Raw genomic sequence first — 17,639 nt, forward strand, 5'->3', positions numbered from 1 at the left:
GGCCAGGGCTATTCAACTAAATTGTTCAGGGGGCCACATTGTCAGAAACCCAAGGGGACAGGGGCCGGACTGCCTACACTTGACACAACACGCAACCACATTTTCACAACTTTTATTTAACTACATTGCAAAAGTAGTATACTTTTCAAAAAAAGTGCTTCATTTATGTGCCACATCTGCAACATCTCCTGCAGAAAGTGCTTCATTTATGACTGTGCAACAACTGCAACATCTCCTCTTCAACATTTCAATATAAAAATAAAATAAAAAACAAACAAGTGCATGATGTGCATCTGAACATTCTAACATCAACACTTGAACAAAAAAACACATTTATAGTGCAGCTGAGCTTATGAAAAAGTGCTTCATGTCTGTGCAACAACAGCAAATCACAGCATCTTATTAGCACTTATTGTCCACTCTTAACTCTCAAACATCAGGGGGGTGGGGGGCAGACAGGCCTAGCCTACATACACACATCTAATGAGAGCGATTGCACTTCTTTGACTGGGCAATGGCAGAGAAAGAGGGTTCATAGGAAGTGAGGGCTACCCGCAAACAGTGATGCAAATGCTCATTTGTCAAGGAGGCACGTTGCTTGTTTTAATGGCATTCATGTGAGAGAAACTGGATTCACAGGTGTATGTTGAGCCAAACATTGTTAGCACAGATATTGCCAGCGTTTTTATTTTGGGGAATGTCTTGACATGAATACACTTTATCCAAAATGTTGTGGTGGATTCATTCTCAAGTGCCTGCTTCAGAGCAGATGATGCTTGCATGTCAATTATTTCAAGTTGCAGGAGACCTTCATCAATGTGAAGTGATGCAAGGAACTCTTGTCCTTTTGTGGAAATAGCAGCTACATTGGCAAATGGGTTGCTCACAAAATGCATCAATTCTCTGGACATGTCAAATTCATCAAATCGACTTGCAAAGTTTTCCCTCAATTTATCAATGAAATCTGTCATTAATTGAGTGACTTTTGGCTCAATTTTGCGTGTTAACGTTGACATGAAAAAAAAAGTAAAAAAAAAAAAAAAAAAAAATATTAAAAAAAATAAATTTATTTTTATTTTTTTTATCGTCATGTAATCTTTGGCGGGCCGGTCAGAATCATCCCGCCAGTTGAATAGCCTTGCTCTAGGCTCTGTTTCCCATACCATACTCTGAATATTATATGCATAATAACACTATGTGCACGTTTTTATTTGACAAAACGATGTACAATAAAACTGTACACATACTTTATATATATATAATGTATATATACCATACCTACTCTTATTATTAGTTATACCACTGGCTAGTATGGCTTACTACCAGTGTATTTATACTAGTATGGCTGTACATAATAACAACGTAAATACATTAGATTAGCATATTTACTCAGTAACTTTGTTAAATATATTCTATATAATCTTGTTACAATGTATACTGTTATGCACTCTGGTTAGATGACAACTTATTTGGTTGTTAAGGGTGTGGATCTTCAGTTGAACATATATGAACAGGAAATAATACAACAGGAGGGGATGTGGCTCTGTGTGTTAACAGCTTCAACTGAGTCCAACATAGGCCTGTCCACAGACAAGGGAATGGAGTTTGATCAAAAGAATGTAGCCACAATCTTTAATAACTTCTTTACATCGGTAGCAGGTAAGCTTGTCTCTAACCTACCTCCCAAGACAGAGCAGTTTGGTGATGACTTTGTTTCCAACTACTATAGCCAACGAGGGGTTAAGGCAAACTCGTTCTCCTTAAGCAAGGTGTCAGTAGTCAAAGTGGCTGCGATGCTGGGTGAGCTCAAAATCAAGAAGGCCACAGGTGTAGATGGCATCAGTGCCAGGTTTCTGAGGGATGCAGCCGGAGTTATAGCTCCACCAGTAACCCATATTATTAACCTCTCCCTGGACCTAGGCAAGGTACCCACCGACTTCAAGAATGCCAAAGTCATCCCTATATATAAAAAAGGGAGCAAATCTGACCCCAGCTATTATAGACCAGTCTCAATTTTAAGTGTGTTATCCAAAGTCCTAGAGAAGATAGTCCATGAACAAGTCCAGGAATATGCAAGCAGCCATGACCTCCTGTACGACCTCCAATCCGGCTTTAGGAAGTCTTACTCTACTGAAACATGTCTTCTTTATCTTACAGACAGTATCAGGAGGGAGATAGATTCAGGTAAGCTGTGTGGGCTAGTTCTTCTAGACCTACAGAAGGCTTTCGACACAGTGAACCATGACATACTGCTCTCCAAGCTTAAGGCCTTGGGTATGTCTGAGACAGTGGTCAGATGGTTCTCTTCCTACCTTGCTGATAGGGTGCAGCGGGTTGAGGTCAGTGGCACTATGTCAGAGGCCAAGCCCATTGTATGTGGGGTCCCACAAGGAAGCGTGCTAGGACCTCTCCTTTTTTTACTGTACATAAATGACATGTCAGCAGCATGCTCATGTAACTTGTTTTTATTTGCAGACGACTCAGCCCTGCTGGTCTCACACAAGGATCAGAACACACTAGAACAGATGCTAGGTGAAGAACTTGCAGGGGTCAGCAGCAGTGGCGTCGTTAGCCCTGGGCTTCCAGGGCTTTAGCCCAGGATGTTTTTCTCCTAGCCCCGGATCTAAAAAAAATAAAAAAATAAGAATTGTTTACATTTTTATTTTTATTTTTATTTTTTTATGGCAGCATCCCCATTGTCTGTGCTGAATGTTTGTTAGTGTTTGGTATTTTTCTTTGGTTTTTAGTACTTTTAAACATCGATTTTTAGCAAGTAGTAGTTTTCATTTGATCCTATATAATTTTTTCATTCACCGATTTGTGGACTTTTTTTTTTGTGTCTTGAAAGGCGCATTATAAATCAAATGCATTATTATTATTATTATCATCCAGGAGGGAAAAGACACTTTGTGTTATGGTTTGTAACCGACCCCAATCGCACAACACAAGACAGGTATGATGGTTTGCCAAGAAACAGATATTTATTGAACAACAGGGAAAAACAGGGAAAAGGGCACTGTCCCTTTAAGGGAGAATCACAAATACAGGAATATAATATGAGGGGAAGGAAAGGTGCCTTTAAGAGGCGGGCAGGAAAGGGAACACTATGGGAAGGTAAGGGAACGCCTAAGGGAAGGTTAAGGGAACGCCTTGGGACAGAGGAACTAGAGACTAGGTAAACCAGGGACAAGGAGAACTAGGGAGAGAGGACTAGGGACTAGGAGAGCTAGGGATAGAGGACTAGGGACTAGGAGAACTAGGGATAGAGGACTAGGGACTGAGGAGAACTAGGGATAGAGGACTAGGGACTGAGGCCCGCGGAGGCGGGCTGGGGTAACAGGGAGGAACTGGGAGGACTGGTGGAAATCATCTGGGCCGCTCTGCAGGACAGAGGAGATAGTTAATGCACAAAGGGGAAAAAACAGAGCAGGTGCAGAACAGTCCAAATAATCAAAGTGAACAAAGTAATAATATCTTCGTGTGACAAACACACAGGGGGAGATGTAAAGTCCAAAAATACTATTCTAAGTGAGAACCAAAAACAGAGGCATTACGCTGGGAGATGAAATGTCCAAACTAACTAACAGAGGCAATACGCTGGGAGATGAAATGTCCAAACTAACTAACAGAGGCAATACGCTGGGAGAGTGACATCACAATCAAAACTCACCCAGGCGTATGCGTAAAGGTACGGGACAGCAGCGGGGCGAGGGCATCGCCACCGGGTGGCTGGCTGTCCGAGCCGAGGAACAGAGTGGCGCGCCACACCTTGGTGTGCGCGTCGGAACAGAGAGACGCATCGGGGTGCGTCTGCGAGGAGGAGTGTGCCAAGCAGGAAGGTCTGGAAGATGCGCGTCGGCGCGCTGAGGTCTGGAGAGCGTGCCAAGCTCGAAGGTCTGGAAGATGCGCGCCTGTGCGCTGGTACGGAGGAGCGTGCCAAGCTCGAAGGTCTGGAAGATGCGCGTCTGTGCGCTGGTACGGAGGAGCGTGCCAAGCTCGAAGGTTCTTGGAAGATGCGCGTTGCGCGCTGGTCTGGAGAGCGTGCCAAGCTCGAGGGTTCTTGGAAGATGCGCGTTGCGCGCTGGTCTGGAGAGCGTGCCAAGCTCGAGCGTCCTTGGAAGATGCGCGTTGCGCGCTGAGGACTGGAGAGCGTCTGCGCTGGTCTGGATGTGCGTCAGGACGAACAGCTGCGCGGGGGTCTGCAGTGGAACGCTGGGGTGCCTCCCGTGGAAGTACAGGGAGCGCAGACCAGTCTCCCCCACAGGCAACGGCGACAGCTGGCGAAGGCTGGAGCAAACATCTCGACGCCGGAGAATGGAACAGCATAGGCAGACAGAGGATCTCCCGAAAGAGTCTAGATGTTTAGAGAATATGACTCGGCAAGTATACAACACGACCCCACCCCAAAACGAGGGGAAGCGCCCTGGTATTTAAAGCCCACAGGGGGACTAATTAGCCTGCCACCACAGGTGCGAGAGATAATAGAATATCGAACAGGTGTGGCCACTAAGGGTAAGGAACGAGAGGGTGGGGGCTAGAGAGAGTGAGTGAGAAGGGAAAATAAACAGTATAGAAGGGAAATAAACAGTATAGGCTTAAAGAAACAGAGAAAAGGTAGTGAGCAGCGGGCAAAACCTCACAGTATCCCCCCCTCCAACGGGAGCCACCCGGCGACCCAAAACAAACACAGACAGAGTGGCAGGGGGCAAAACAAGAGGTACTGGCCAAGCCAGCAGGGGAAGCCACCACAAGAGTGGGGCTAGCAAAAGAAACAGGGTCGCCGAGGGGTAACTGGGGGAACTGGTCTAGAGGAACTGGGTCTAGAGAACTGGTCTAGAGAACTGGTCTAGAGAACTGGGCTAGAGAACTGGTCTAGAGAACTGGTTTAGAGAACTGGTTTAGAGCAACTGGTCTAGAGGAACTGAGGGGCAAGCAGGGTAGCAAAGGGGTAACCATGGTAGCACCGGGAAAGGGCTAGCAGAGGGAAGGTTGCTGCCAGGGCACTGATAGCTACAGGGCCTATGCTAGCTGTACTGCTACATCAACATAGAGGCTGCGCAAGCTGCCGGAGCCAGGCTAGCAGAGGGAAAGGGTAGCTGCCAGGGCACTGATAGCTACAGGGCCTATGCTAGCTGTACTGCTACATCTACATAGAGGCTGCGCTAGCTGCCGGAGCTAGGCTGGCAGACAGGGCTGGACCAGCATGAGAGAACAAGCTAGCTGGAAGGACAGTCCTAGCTGTGGGAATACTGACCTTGCTAGCTGAAGGGCAGTCCTAGCAGTGGGAGAAACTACACAAAAAAGTGGAGGCCATGCGGAGGGACCGGGTTAGCTGCTTGGGCCTGGCTAGCTACAGGGCCTATGCCAGCTGCAAGGCTGCATTAACATAGAGGCTGTGCTAACAGCCGGGGCCAAGCTAGCAGACCGGGGCCATGCAGAGGGAAACTGGGTTAGCTGCCAGGGCATGGCTAGCTACAGGGGGGTCAAACAGGGCAAAACGGGAAGCAAACAGGGGAGCTAACCGGGGAGACTAACAAGCTAAACAGGGAAGCTAAACTGGGCTAAACAGGGGAGTAACAGGCTAACAAGGGAGCTAAACAGGACTAACAAGGAAGCTAAACTGGGCTAACAGGGAAGCTAACAGGGCTAACAGGGGAGCTAGAGGGGACAAGAAAAAAAAAGGCAAACTCAACATACACAGTCTGTGCTGGCTGGGGTCGTAGACTTGGTGGGGTCGTACTGTTATGGTTTGTAACCGACCCCAATCGCACAACACAAGACAGGTATGATGGTTTGCCAAGAAACAGATATTTATTGAACAACAGGGAAAAACAGGGAAAAGGGCACTGTCCCTTTAAGGGAGAATCACAAATACAGGAATATAATATGAGGGGAAGGAAAGGTGCCTTTAAGAGGCGGGCAGGAAAGGGAACACTATGGGAAGGTAAGGGAACGCCTAAGGGAAGGTTAAGGGAACGCCTTGGGACAGAGGAACTAGAGACTAGGTAAACCAGGGACAAGGAGAACTAGGGAGAGAGGACTAGGGACTAGGAGAGCTAGGGATAGAGGACTAGGGACTAGGAGAACTAGGGATAGAGGACTAGGGACTGAGGAGAACTAGGGATAGAGGACTAGGGACTGAGGCCCGCGGAGGCGGGCTGGGGTAACAGGGAGGAACTGGGAGGACTGGTGGAAATCATCTGGGCCGCTCTGCAGGACAGAGGAGATAGTTAATGCACAAAGGGGAAAAAACAGAGCAGGTGCAGAACAGTCCAAATAATCAAAGTGAACAAAGTAATAATATCTTCGTGTGACAAACACACAGGGGGAGATGTAAAGTCCAAAAATACTATTCTAAGTGAGAACCAAAAACAGAGGCATTACGCTGGGAGATGAAATGTCCAAACTAACTAACAGAGGCAATACGCTGGGAGATGAAATGTCCAAACTAACTAACAGAGGCAATACGCTGGGAGAGTGACATCACAATCAAAACTCACCCAGGCGTATGCGTAAAGGTACGGGACAGCAGCGGGGCGAGGGCATCGCCACCGGGTGGCTGGCTGTCCGAGCCGAGGAACAGAGTGGCGCGCCACACCTTGGTGTGCGCGTCGGAACAGAGAGACGCATCGGGGTGCGTCTGCGAGGAGGAGTGTGCCAAGCAGGAAGGTCTGGAAGATGCGCGTCGGCGCGCTGAGGTCTGGAGAGCGTGCCAAGCTCGAAGGTCTGGAAGATGCGCGCCTGTGCGCTGGTACGGAGGAGCGTGCCAAGCTCGAAGGTCTGGAAGATGCGCGTCTGTGCGCTGGTACGGAGGAGCGTGCCAAGCTCGAAGGTTCTTGGAAGATGCGCGTTGCGCGCTGGTCTGGAGAGCGTGCCAAGCTCGAGGGTTCTTGGAAGATGCGCGTTGCGCGCTGGTCTGGAGAGCGTGCCAAGCTCGAGCGTCCTTGGAAGATGCGCGTTGCGCGCTGAGGACTGGAGAGCGTCTGCGCTGGTCTGGATGTGCGTCAGGACGAACAGCTGCGCGGGGGTCTGCAGTGGAACGCTGGGGTGCCTCCCGTGGAAGTACAGGGAGCGCAGACCAGTCTCCCCCACAGGCAACGGCGACAGCTGGCGAAGGCTGGAGCAAACATCTCGACGCCGGAGAATGGAACAGCATAGGCAGACAGAGGATCTCCCGAAAGAGTCTAGATGTTTAGAGAATATGACTCGGCAAGTATACAACACGACCCCACCCCAAAACGAGGGGAAGCGCCCTGGTATTTAAAGCCCACAGGGGGACTAATTAGCCTGCCACCACAGGTGCGAGAGATAATAGAATATCGAACAGGTGTGGCCACTAAGGGTAAGGAACGAGAGGGTGGGGGCTAGAGAGAGTGAGTGAGAAGGGAAAATAAACAGTATAGAAGGGAAATAAACAGTATAGGCTTAAAGAAACAGAGAAAAGGTAGTGAGCAGCGGGCAAAACCTCACACTTTGGATAGTAGGGACTGCATCTCTGCCTGTCCTGGCCAGGAAACACTTTGCAACTGTGATCTCCTCTGGCAGTAGTTGAATATTGTAATGTGTGGCGAGGGGTTGCAGCAATTCCACTGAGAGAAACTGGATAACTGAGGCTGGATAACATGCCTGTATGCCTCTCATACGTTGTTCTCCAACTCATGAGAACCTGCTCTCAAGCTCTTGCAGCATTCTGTCGAGGACTGGATAGAACAGTCTCTGTCTCAGCTGATCTGCATGAGGTCTGAGCTTGTGCCACAAGATGACTCAACTACATACTCGTCCATCATTTTCTGCTTCCTCCTTTGGCTGGTAGTATGTTCCTTAATTTTTTCGATTGCTTAAGCACGATTTTGAAAACAGGGCCCGGTGTTTCAAAACACTACACACAATTAGCACAACCACACACACAATTATCAGAACACCTCAGATCCTTTGCTAAATTAAACACAAACTATACACTAATTTATAAAAACTACATTTTGTTACCATATGAAACACGTTTCATATGACTTAATTCTGTTTGAACCAGTTACACACTGCTGTGCTTAACCTAAAACACATTTAGCAATTCTACTTCTCAGTGATTAGAGTACTGTAAGTGAAGTACACAGAGAATGTGCAAATATACAATAAATTCACCAAACACTACACAAGACCAATGCTGTAGACTGATGAAAATATAATTTATTTATCTACATATACCCAAATCAATGATGCAGACTGACAAAAATAGAAATGTTCTCTCCATATAACCCAACATTTCAACATGGAGAATCACAACAAAACATGTCCCAGTTTTCATGCTACTACAATGTGCATAACACAGTAAGCTCAGCAAATATCAGACAAACATAAAATACTGTATCCAGTACAGGTTAAAATGACAGTAAGACCAAAACAAAAAAAGAAAACATTTAAATAGAGTACAGAAAATACTAGACATAATGGGTCTCATTCTCGAACGAAGTTACGACAAAATATTTCATCTTAGCCAGATTTTGGCCTATTTAAGACATATTAGGGCTGGGAGTGGGAGTCCTCAAGTCCTTTCCTGAGATCTTATTTGAGAGCAGATCTAAGAGTGCTGAGGAGCACACTTAAATATGCTCTCAGCCCACAATCAAATCTCATGATTGATTGACTAATTTAAAATGTTATTATAACTTGACAGACTGTTCTCATAGTGATTCCTTCACGTCAACACTACAGGCCTCCTTGGAATTAATTACTTAATCATAATTAAAATAAATATGACAATATTTGTACGATAAGAAATTACGAATTTGATGTCGGAAAAATAAATAATATGGATTCATCTGATCAGAGGGCAGCTGGATTAACCATATCTGAACCAGCTATTTTGGACAAATAATTACTCAGATATTCAAACACAATTATGCAATTATTGTGAAATGATTGAAAATAATAATAATTTAATGCCTTCTGTGGAATTTGTATTTCTTATTTGTTACACATCTGTTTTAATGATTAATTATATACATTTGAAAGAATGCAGGTCAACATGCAATGTATCCCATTGATTGGTATACAATGGGACAGACCTTTGTTTGATTGATTGATTGAAAACTTTATTAACAGATTGCAGAATGGGTACAGTACAGTACAGCTCAATTACATAAGGGGGTGCAGACCAGAGAAAGAATTTCGTCTTGTTTACATCAGGGTCCCCCATTTTCAATTCATGATAACATATATGACACACATGACACAGATAGACAGTACTGCTACATCTATACATTTATGACATACCAGATTTGCAAATACAGTACTGTTTGTGATACAAAAAGAGTCCAGAAAAGAGAGTACATTTGACGTAGAAACTGTTGGAGGAGGTTGGGTAGGGGTGGGTGGGGGATAGACTTACACTGTACAAGTAAAACTGTACATTGGAATATTGACAAAACCATACTTGGTCATTTACTGTACATTGGAGGGGGTTGATATAGCTATAAACCTGGATTCCTTCGAATATATCATTAATCAATTAAACTTATATTGAAATACACTATATAGCCTATACACCAACACTGAAATGACAGTGGATAAATAAATAAGAACTAAAGCTAATCGGTGGAAATAGACTGCATTAATATTCCATAACAAGTCTTGTGTGCGCCTACGAATGAACAGTAGCCTATAGGCTTAATTGTGGAATAATAAGCCATACTGCGTTAATTCATTATGCCCGCCGTAGGCTATATATATTATATGTCATTCATTCATATACAGTACTGCGTGCGCGTGTGTGTGTCTGTGTGTGTCTGTGTGTGCACGCGCAAGTACTGCGTGCGCATGTGTGTGTCTGTGTGTGTCTGTGTGTGCACGCGCACTGCGGCAGGTGTGTACCGCAAGCTGTATATGATGCCAATACATTAATCTAATCTAGTTTTGATGGGCGCAAGCGTGATTACGAAACCTAGCCGCATTTCTCGGAGACGCTCTCTGATTGGCACTGACTGACGCTAGGTTTCGTAATCACGCGGCTCGCAAAGCACTTCCGCCATTCCATTTCACACAGCTGCATCACCAGTTGCCTTATAAGGAGCTATGGAGGCGGTGTTTTGTATGCAAATGAGCTGAACGGGAACGTGCTTTGGAGTTTACGACAGAATGCCATTCTCCAAGCAGATATCAGATCATATAATTTCTGCGACCGTTTCAGCCACTTAAGACATATTACCAGCACGTTCAGGACTCAGAGTGTACTTGTCATAGATTATGTCTCAGTGGTTCCAAGATAAGTCTTCCAGAATATATCTTTGAAACATTTTCGGGAATGAGACCCAATCTCTTTGCCTAGCTGGATCTGGCAAGAGATTATTTTGTTGCGATTCTCCATGTTGACATGTTGACTGATTTGGGTATATGGAGAGAACATTTATATTTTCATCAGTCTGCATCATTGGTTGTCTTGTGTAGTGTTTGGTGAATGTATTGTATATTTTCACGTTCTCTGTGTACAGTACTTCACTCTCCTTCCGTTTTGGTTGAAGGCAGGTGAACTCACCTGCTGCATTTTTATAGTGCTTAAACCTGATTGGTGTATCTACAATTAAGCAATGGTGTGTTTGTGCATCTGATTGCTGTGTTTAACCAATTGGCTCATATGTGTGGTAATTTGACATTCTATGTGTAATGTAATGCAAGTGTGTTTAGTGTTTTGCAAATCACTGTGTGTATTGTTTTGCAAAAGGTGTGAGGCTGACTTTGTGCTTATAGGGGTGCAAATCTGGGCCTATGTTTTGCTCCTTGAGTGTAAGGTTTTAATAATTGTGTAATACTTTTGATTTGAGTGTTGCATGTTATGCAATCGAAGAAAACTGTAAAGACTAGAGATTAACTGTTTATTTCTTTTGTACATAGGCTGTGCATAATGTTTGTTTATTTATTTGCTTATGTGTATGATTCTTAACTGTGTTTTTATTTTGTTATTGGTGTATATGTGTGTATGTAATGTATGTAATGTATGTAATGTATGTATGTATGTATGTATGTATGTATGTATGTATGTATGTATGTATGTATGTATGTATGTATGTATGTATGTATGTATGTATGTATGTATGTATGTATGTATGTATGTATGTATGTATGTATGTATGTATGTATGTATGTATGTATGTATGTATGTATGTATGTATGTATGTATGTATGTATATGTGTATATATGTATATTTGTACCCTCATTGGGGCCTCTTGGACCATATCAATGTTTTATCTGGCTAAATAAAGGTTAAATAAATAAATAAGAAACTGATGATTTGGTCCTGTTAACTTTGAATTTTTTATGGGGACTGCCCATATCCCTCTCATGGACCTGGACCTCACTTTAAAAAACTCGAATCTAGTTCTTCAGTATTCGTCTCTAATTACGCTAAAATTGCGTATTTCTGTGTGGAGAAGAAAAAAAGGGGGGGGGGCCCCCTCCAACCCCCTGGGCTGAATGTTTTCTAACCCTAAAAACGCCCCTGGTCAGCAGGTGGCTTTCGGACAACAGGCTTTCTCTTCACCTAGGTTTTGATTGATTGATTGCCCAAGCTCAGGAAAGCACAGGAGTTTAATATCCAGCTAGGAGCTGTAACCCTAAAACAGGAAAAAAAAGTGAAGTATCTAGGCTGTATGATAGACGGGAGCCTAGATGGGGAGGCTATGGCCTCCCAAGTACTGGGCAAAGTCAACGCCCGCACCAGGTACCTAGCTCGGAAAGCCAACCTCCTTGGCAGAGATAGCCTCAGGCTACTAGCAAATAGCCTAGTACTCTGCCACTTTGACTATGGTAGCATATCGTGGCTCGAGGGCCTGACAGTGAACATAAAAAAGAAGCTTCAGGTTTCCCAAAATAAGCTAGTAAGGGTGGTAATGGGTCTTGGCCCTCGCACCCACATAGGGAGGAGTCACTTCCAGGAGCTAAACTGGCTTCCTGTGGAGGCCAGAGTTACCCAGCTCAGACTGAACATAGTGCACAATATTATAAACCAAAGGTCCCCTAGATACCTCCAGAACTACTTCACCCCGGTCAACGAATCCCACAACCACAGAACTAGAGCAAGCATAGCAAACCTGAAGCCTGCTTCTTTCCGATCCAAACTGGGCCAATGCTCTCTTACTTTCTCTGGAGCCCAGGGCCCTCATGTATCAACGTGACGTACGCACAGATTATGTGCTTAAGCCGTGCGTACGACCATTTCTAAGCAAAGTGCGGGAATTATCAATTTGAACTTGTGCTTGACTTTGTACTTATGTCTACGCACAGCTCTGAGCATGCTTAGCTGACGCCCAGTGGTAGAATATCGTTACTACGGCATAAGCGCTCCTCAGTTCATGCATTAGTTTCAACGCGGAAATAAGCTTCCGTGCATTACTTCCAACACTGGCGTGTTCAACTTCTGTATGACCCGTAATTCATTATAGTTCATTGTAAAATAGCGACAGTAGTGTAATTATAACAGGCTCATGCGGGAACAAGAGGTTGGCTTGCTTGTTTGGCACGGGGGGCAGAAGCAGAACACCCACCTCCAAACGCCATTAAATATTGTTTCAAATAAAAAGCGACATACTATTATTTTGTGTCATGTTTCCAAATAAGATTGGCCACAACGGAATGCTTTCTACTTCAATTTGTTGATTAGAATAGATTACCTCGCTCCGTTGAAACGTCACTGAGCTCAGCACACAGACATGATAATAATAATGACAACAACAATAATAATAATAATAATAGCTTAATTTTACATACCTTTCAAGAGACCCATGCAAGGTCGCTTTACATAGATGGGGGGGGGGGAATAACAAAGTAATAAAGATAGTGGACAGACTATGTAAATATGATGATGGGATTCAAGTTCGCGTTTTTATTGATCATAGGCATGCTGTCAGAGTACAATGTCATAATCAAACATTCTAGAACATTTGTTGTCACAGATCATGTCATAATAGAACATAGGCTACATGGCATGGTCCATCGTGATATTGTGTAGACTGTTATTACTGTACCACCCATTGTGACAACAGCCTTGTGAGCTCCCGCACACAAACATGATGGAATTCAAGTTCATGTATTGATCACATAGGCAGGCTACATCATACATGGCAGTGAGATTCATTGTTCTTGTATATGCTCTCGTATTATTGTTTATATAGGCTACCCAATACTGACATCAAAATAGATTGTATGCCTCTAGAAATCATATGCAGCAGGTAGAAAATTGACGGAAAATCCGTCGCGATTTGGAATAAAATTGAGGAGAACTTTAATCCCTGGGTATTAATCAAACAAAACGGAAAAAGGCAGTCATATTCCTGCACGGTCTTTATTAGTGTTTGCGCTGCCCAGGCAGCAATGGTTAATAGATATCATATCCGACATCACCGTACGTGTACACGTCTGTCAGCCTGTCTCATAACACGCTTCCCTCGGTTTAGTCCATTTTTCCACATTTCATGGGGGTGTTCCATTACCGTATATGGTTAATCGGGTCGGTTTTGGTATGCAAATACGTGAAAGTGTGCACGAGCCTCAGCGTAGAAGCAAGGTGATATTTATCATGACAGGTGTGCGTAGGACCTGTGTACGCACGTGTGATAAATCCCGTTTTTTTTGTGCGTGCACACATTCTAAATTCTGTGCTTACGTGTGGAAATAGAACAGTTTCTAAGAAAACTTGATGAATGAGGGCCCAGGATTGGAACAAGCTGCCTATCCCCATCAAGCAGAGCTTGAGCCTCCACAGCTTCAAGAGAAGCGTCAGGAAGTGGCTCATGGACAGAATAGAAGAATAGCCCCCTATAGTTTGAATGGGTTTCCAATCAGTTTTTAGTTATTCTGGGGTATACAATTTTAGCGATAGGTTAGTCTTATAATGTTTTAAATGTATGAGTGTTATGTTATTGTCGTGTTTTTGTTGTGGCCTAACAGCCCTGGGACCATGACGGAAATAAGGGTTCTGTTCCGTTATGGCTTCGCTCAGCACCAGTTGCATATATCTCGCTTCAGCATATATACACTGAATAATTTCACAAATGTACCTTTAAATGCCAGCATTCATCTGGCCACACCCCCATCCGCTTACCTATATAAGCAGGGATGGTGCCACACACTCATCTCCTTCTCAAATTTCATCACAAGCAACGTGTTGCTATATGCCCACTTGACGTGGAGAAAAATATATATATATATAGTCTGAGGAAAGGAAGAACAAGGAGATACGTTGACATCATATCTTTATTTTCTCTCTCACTATTTTCGAGAAAATACGGCGATATTGTCTTCGTACTGGAGTGTCTGGAAGATGATGATCATTCTAAAAATCCTCCACCGGTTTTCGTATTGGGAGCACGCCGCTGCATGCTTCTCAACTGCAGTTCCTTGCTGTGTTTGTTGGGGTGAAACCTGTCAGGCCACAGCTGAACTGTCGGACGCGCCGCTGTTGTGAGAAGCGGTGGGTTTCAGGTTGGGTGAGTACTGTTGCTGGCGGGCTTCACTTGTCTGTTAGTGCTATGGGGGCTACTTGACAATGTTTATGGAAACCGGCCCCAGGCTAGGGTCCTTTGTTCAGCCACCTAGGCGACAGAAGACCTTGGTCTGAAGGCCATTGTAGTTTTTACTAGTGGGCCGCGACCATTAACACTGGTGATCCCTGTGTGTTCTGGACGCGTGGTTATCTCTCTGTCCCGTGTTAAGCCCCTTCTTTCATATCCAAATGAGAGTATTCCTTCACGAGGAGATATGTGCATGGATGTGCGATAGCGGCAGATCCATGTTCAAGTCAGCTACACAGGCCAGTTTGGTATTGTGCTGATTCCGTCGGGTGTTGGTAAAATCACCGTTGTAAAGCAGTGTTGACATCTTGTTTCTCTTTTCTCTTAAAAAGTGAGGAGAGGTTCAGAACGGCGGCCTGTCTGGGTGAGTGTTATGTCATTGTATACATGTTCAGGTGATAGCTGCTTAGCTTACGGTTAGCCAGTCGGCTGTTAGCTGCTGCGTTAGCCTGCTGGGATCGCTGCATGGCCTACTTAGGTTGGGCCTACTGTTAGCCAGTCAGCTGTTAGCTGCGGCGCTAGCATGTCGTGATCACTAGGTAACGTTAGCTTGCTGCTATAGGCCATGGCCTGGCGCGGGGTAGCTTTAGCTCCTTGCGCGCCGCCGTGAGCTCGCTTCTGGTCGCGTGCGCCGTTAGCTCGGCGTCTCGCGAGCAGGGGCAGTAGCGCCCGAACGGTTGGAGCGGCCGTTAGCTTGATGCTATTCTGTTGAACGTGCTTTGATTTTAACATGTTTTACACTCTTGACTACGACGTCATCCTTGACAGGGGATGTTCGTCGACCCTGCCCTGAGCCTGGACGGGGATTGCGTCAACAAAGAGGACTGTAGCGACTGGTTGGAGCGACGACGCTGCCCAGTTCGAGCAACACAGGATCGGCTGTGTTGTCTACGGGGTCTCGAGTCTGCGCTTCGCTGATCTACGTTCCGGGTAGGACAAGGTTTGACCAGACCTTATAACACGTCTTCTGGTTTTACTTTTCTAAATGTTTTGTGAATAACGATGTTTTCCCAAAACGTGTGTTGCTGCAATGCATTTAGGATACGACGCGAGTTATGTGTGAACTGGTTTTGTCACTGGCAGTTAGCTTCTCCGTGCAAATCGGGTTGTTGTTACAGATGTGAAAATGATCTGGTTGTTGTGTGAGAAACATCATGTGTGTTGTTATGTACCGTGTACTCACAACTAAGGTAACTAACCTATGAAGCTATGCTTAGTGACAAGTGAGTAAAAGAATGTTCTTTTCTCAGCCTGTGATGACAATGAACAGTGTGTTCACATATTAACAGGTTTTCCTGTTTTGACTGGTCGTATTGAGGGTAAAATAAGAGGATTGTGTTTCCCCCCGGTTCCCTGGGGACTTTTTCATCCTCCTATCAGACATGTTGTGCGCTAAATTGTGTCTTTTGTGTGGTAGGGATGCGATGTAACCCTTAGCTTGATTGCTGAGGTTGTGCTAAAACTGCTGGAGAAACTTTGTTTTCCTAGAAGAAAAGATTGTTTGGTCGCTCTCGTGTGTGCTTAGCAAGGCCTGTGGCCGATACTAATCGAGAATTATGTATTCTCTCATTATGAAAAACGGCGTTCCTCTGTAGAGTGTTTTTGCCATTTTTTGTAGGTGATGATGGGTTGTGTGTGTCATGTGACCTACAACTGGGTTGGACTGGCCACAGAAGCACATGTGTATGTTGGACCGGGGCTCTTAGAGCCCTCTCTATTCTGTGTTTTTTCCTTAGTAAAAATCAGATAGCAGGTTAGCTCATGCGCTGTGTGGAGCTGTCAAACGCTTCATAGAGCTGACTATGACTGTGTCATATTCTCTTTTTTGTCATTACATCGTATCATGGGTGTGGGGTCGTAAAGGGGTGAACTGGTAACCTTTCCTCTCCTCCTCGTTTTTCTGTCGGTCAGGGGTACACCCCCTGTCCTTCAAGGTTCCCGTGCGGTTCGGCACGTTACGGGGGGGGGAGGGAGTTTCCTGGTCCCACGGCTTGGTATATTGGGCGTGTGCACCGCAGGAATTCCCCCGCCATAGAGTACGTCACCGTGCGCGTCTCTGTTGGTAGGACTTCCGTGTGCTGTTCAGGTCCATGTGATGGATCTGTTTCAGGGGGGTGGTCAGGGCTCCTCCTCACCAAGCGCCTATTCGGGCCTTCTGTGAGTTCGGACTCCTTCTTCCATGTGAGGGAGCCTCCATCAGAGTACAGAGCCTTCCTCCTCAGATTGTCAAAGTGAGTGGACCCTCTAGAAGGGTCCTATTCTATTGTATATGTATTCGATTCAATTAGATTATTGAGTGTGTATGGGTTCAGTGCCTCTTCCCCGGAGAGCCCTAAAACCAATTTTTTACATGGCTCAAGGTGCAATATATTCTTTTCAATCTGTACAGCTCGCGTGGGAAGTCTCTCTGGGGATCCCCGTCTCCTTCCTATGGGAGGGTGGTGGGATGTAAAAATGTGAAAAAAAATGTACCCCCGGCTGTGTAGACTGGGATACATGCTTCCTTCTTTTCTATTCAAAAAGTGTTGGAGTTAGGGAGTGTCACACCCCTCTTGTCGTTCCCCTGGGCGCCTTGGGGATTCAATGACAGGTCTAAATAGCCTGTTCATTGATGGGGGTGTGTCCCGACGCACGTATAGTGCTAGCTTGCTGTAAACAGGCGACTGACTGGCGCGCCTTGGTTGCTTGTGGTTAAAACGGCGTTTTTATAAAGCAACTGAGATGGGGGTTTTTCCTCTTCCGACGACCAAATCCCACGACCTGGGTTGGTTTTCGACGGATTCTCGTTCATGTCTGGGGGATGATGACGGAATGGATCTGAACATATGTAGAGGGGTCTCACACCCTTGGGGTGGGCCACCAGGCGCGGTTCGCCCGAACGTCTGGGTGGCGCCTTCTTTTCATGTTAAGATCGACACACATCTCTGCCCTTTCTCCTGGAGTAGGCATGTCGGCGTGGTTAGGGCACGGGACTGGTTCTGGTCACGCTGGTCCGGATCAGTTGAATCCGTTGTCCGCCGGGGATGCAGATCTGCTGTTCTGGTACCCTGAGGGACTTGGGCTTTTTTCAGGCGGAAAAA

The sequence above is a fragment of the Notolepis coatsorum genome (genome assembly GCF_963971535.1).
Source record: "Notolepis coatsorum genome assembly, chromosome: 3".
NCBI classification, from domain to species: domain Eukaryota; kingdom Metazoa; phylum Chordata; class Actinopteri; order Aulopiformes; family Paralepididae; genus Notolepis; species Notolepis coatsorum.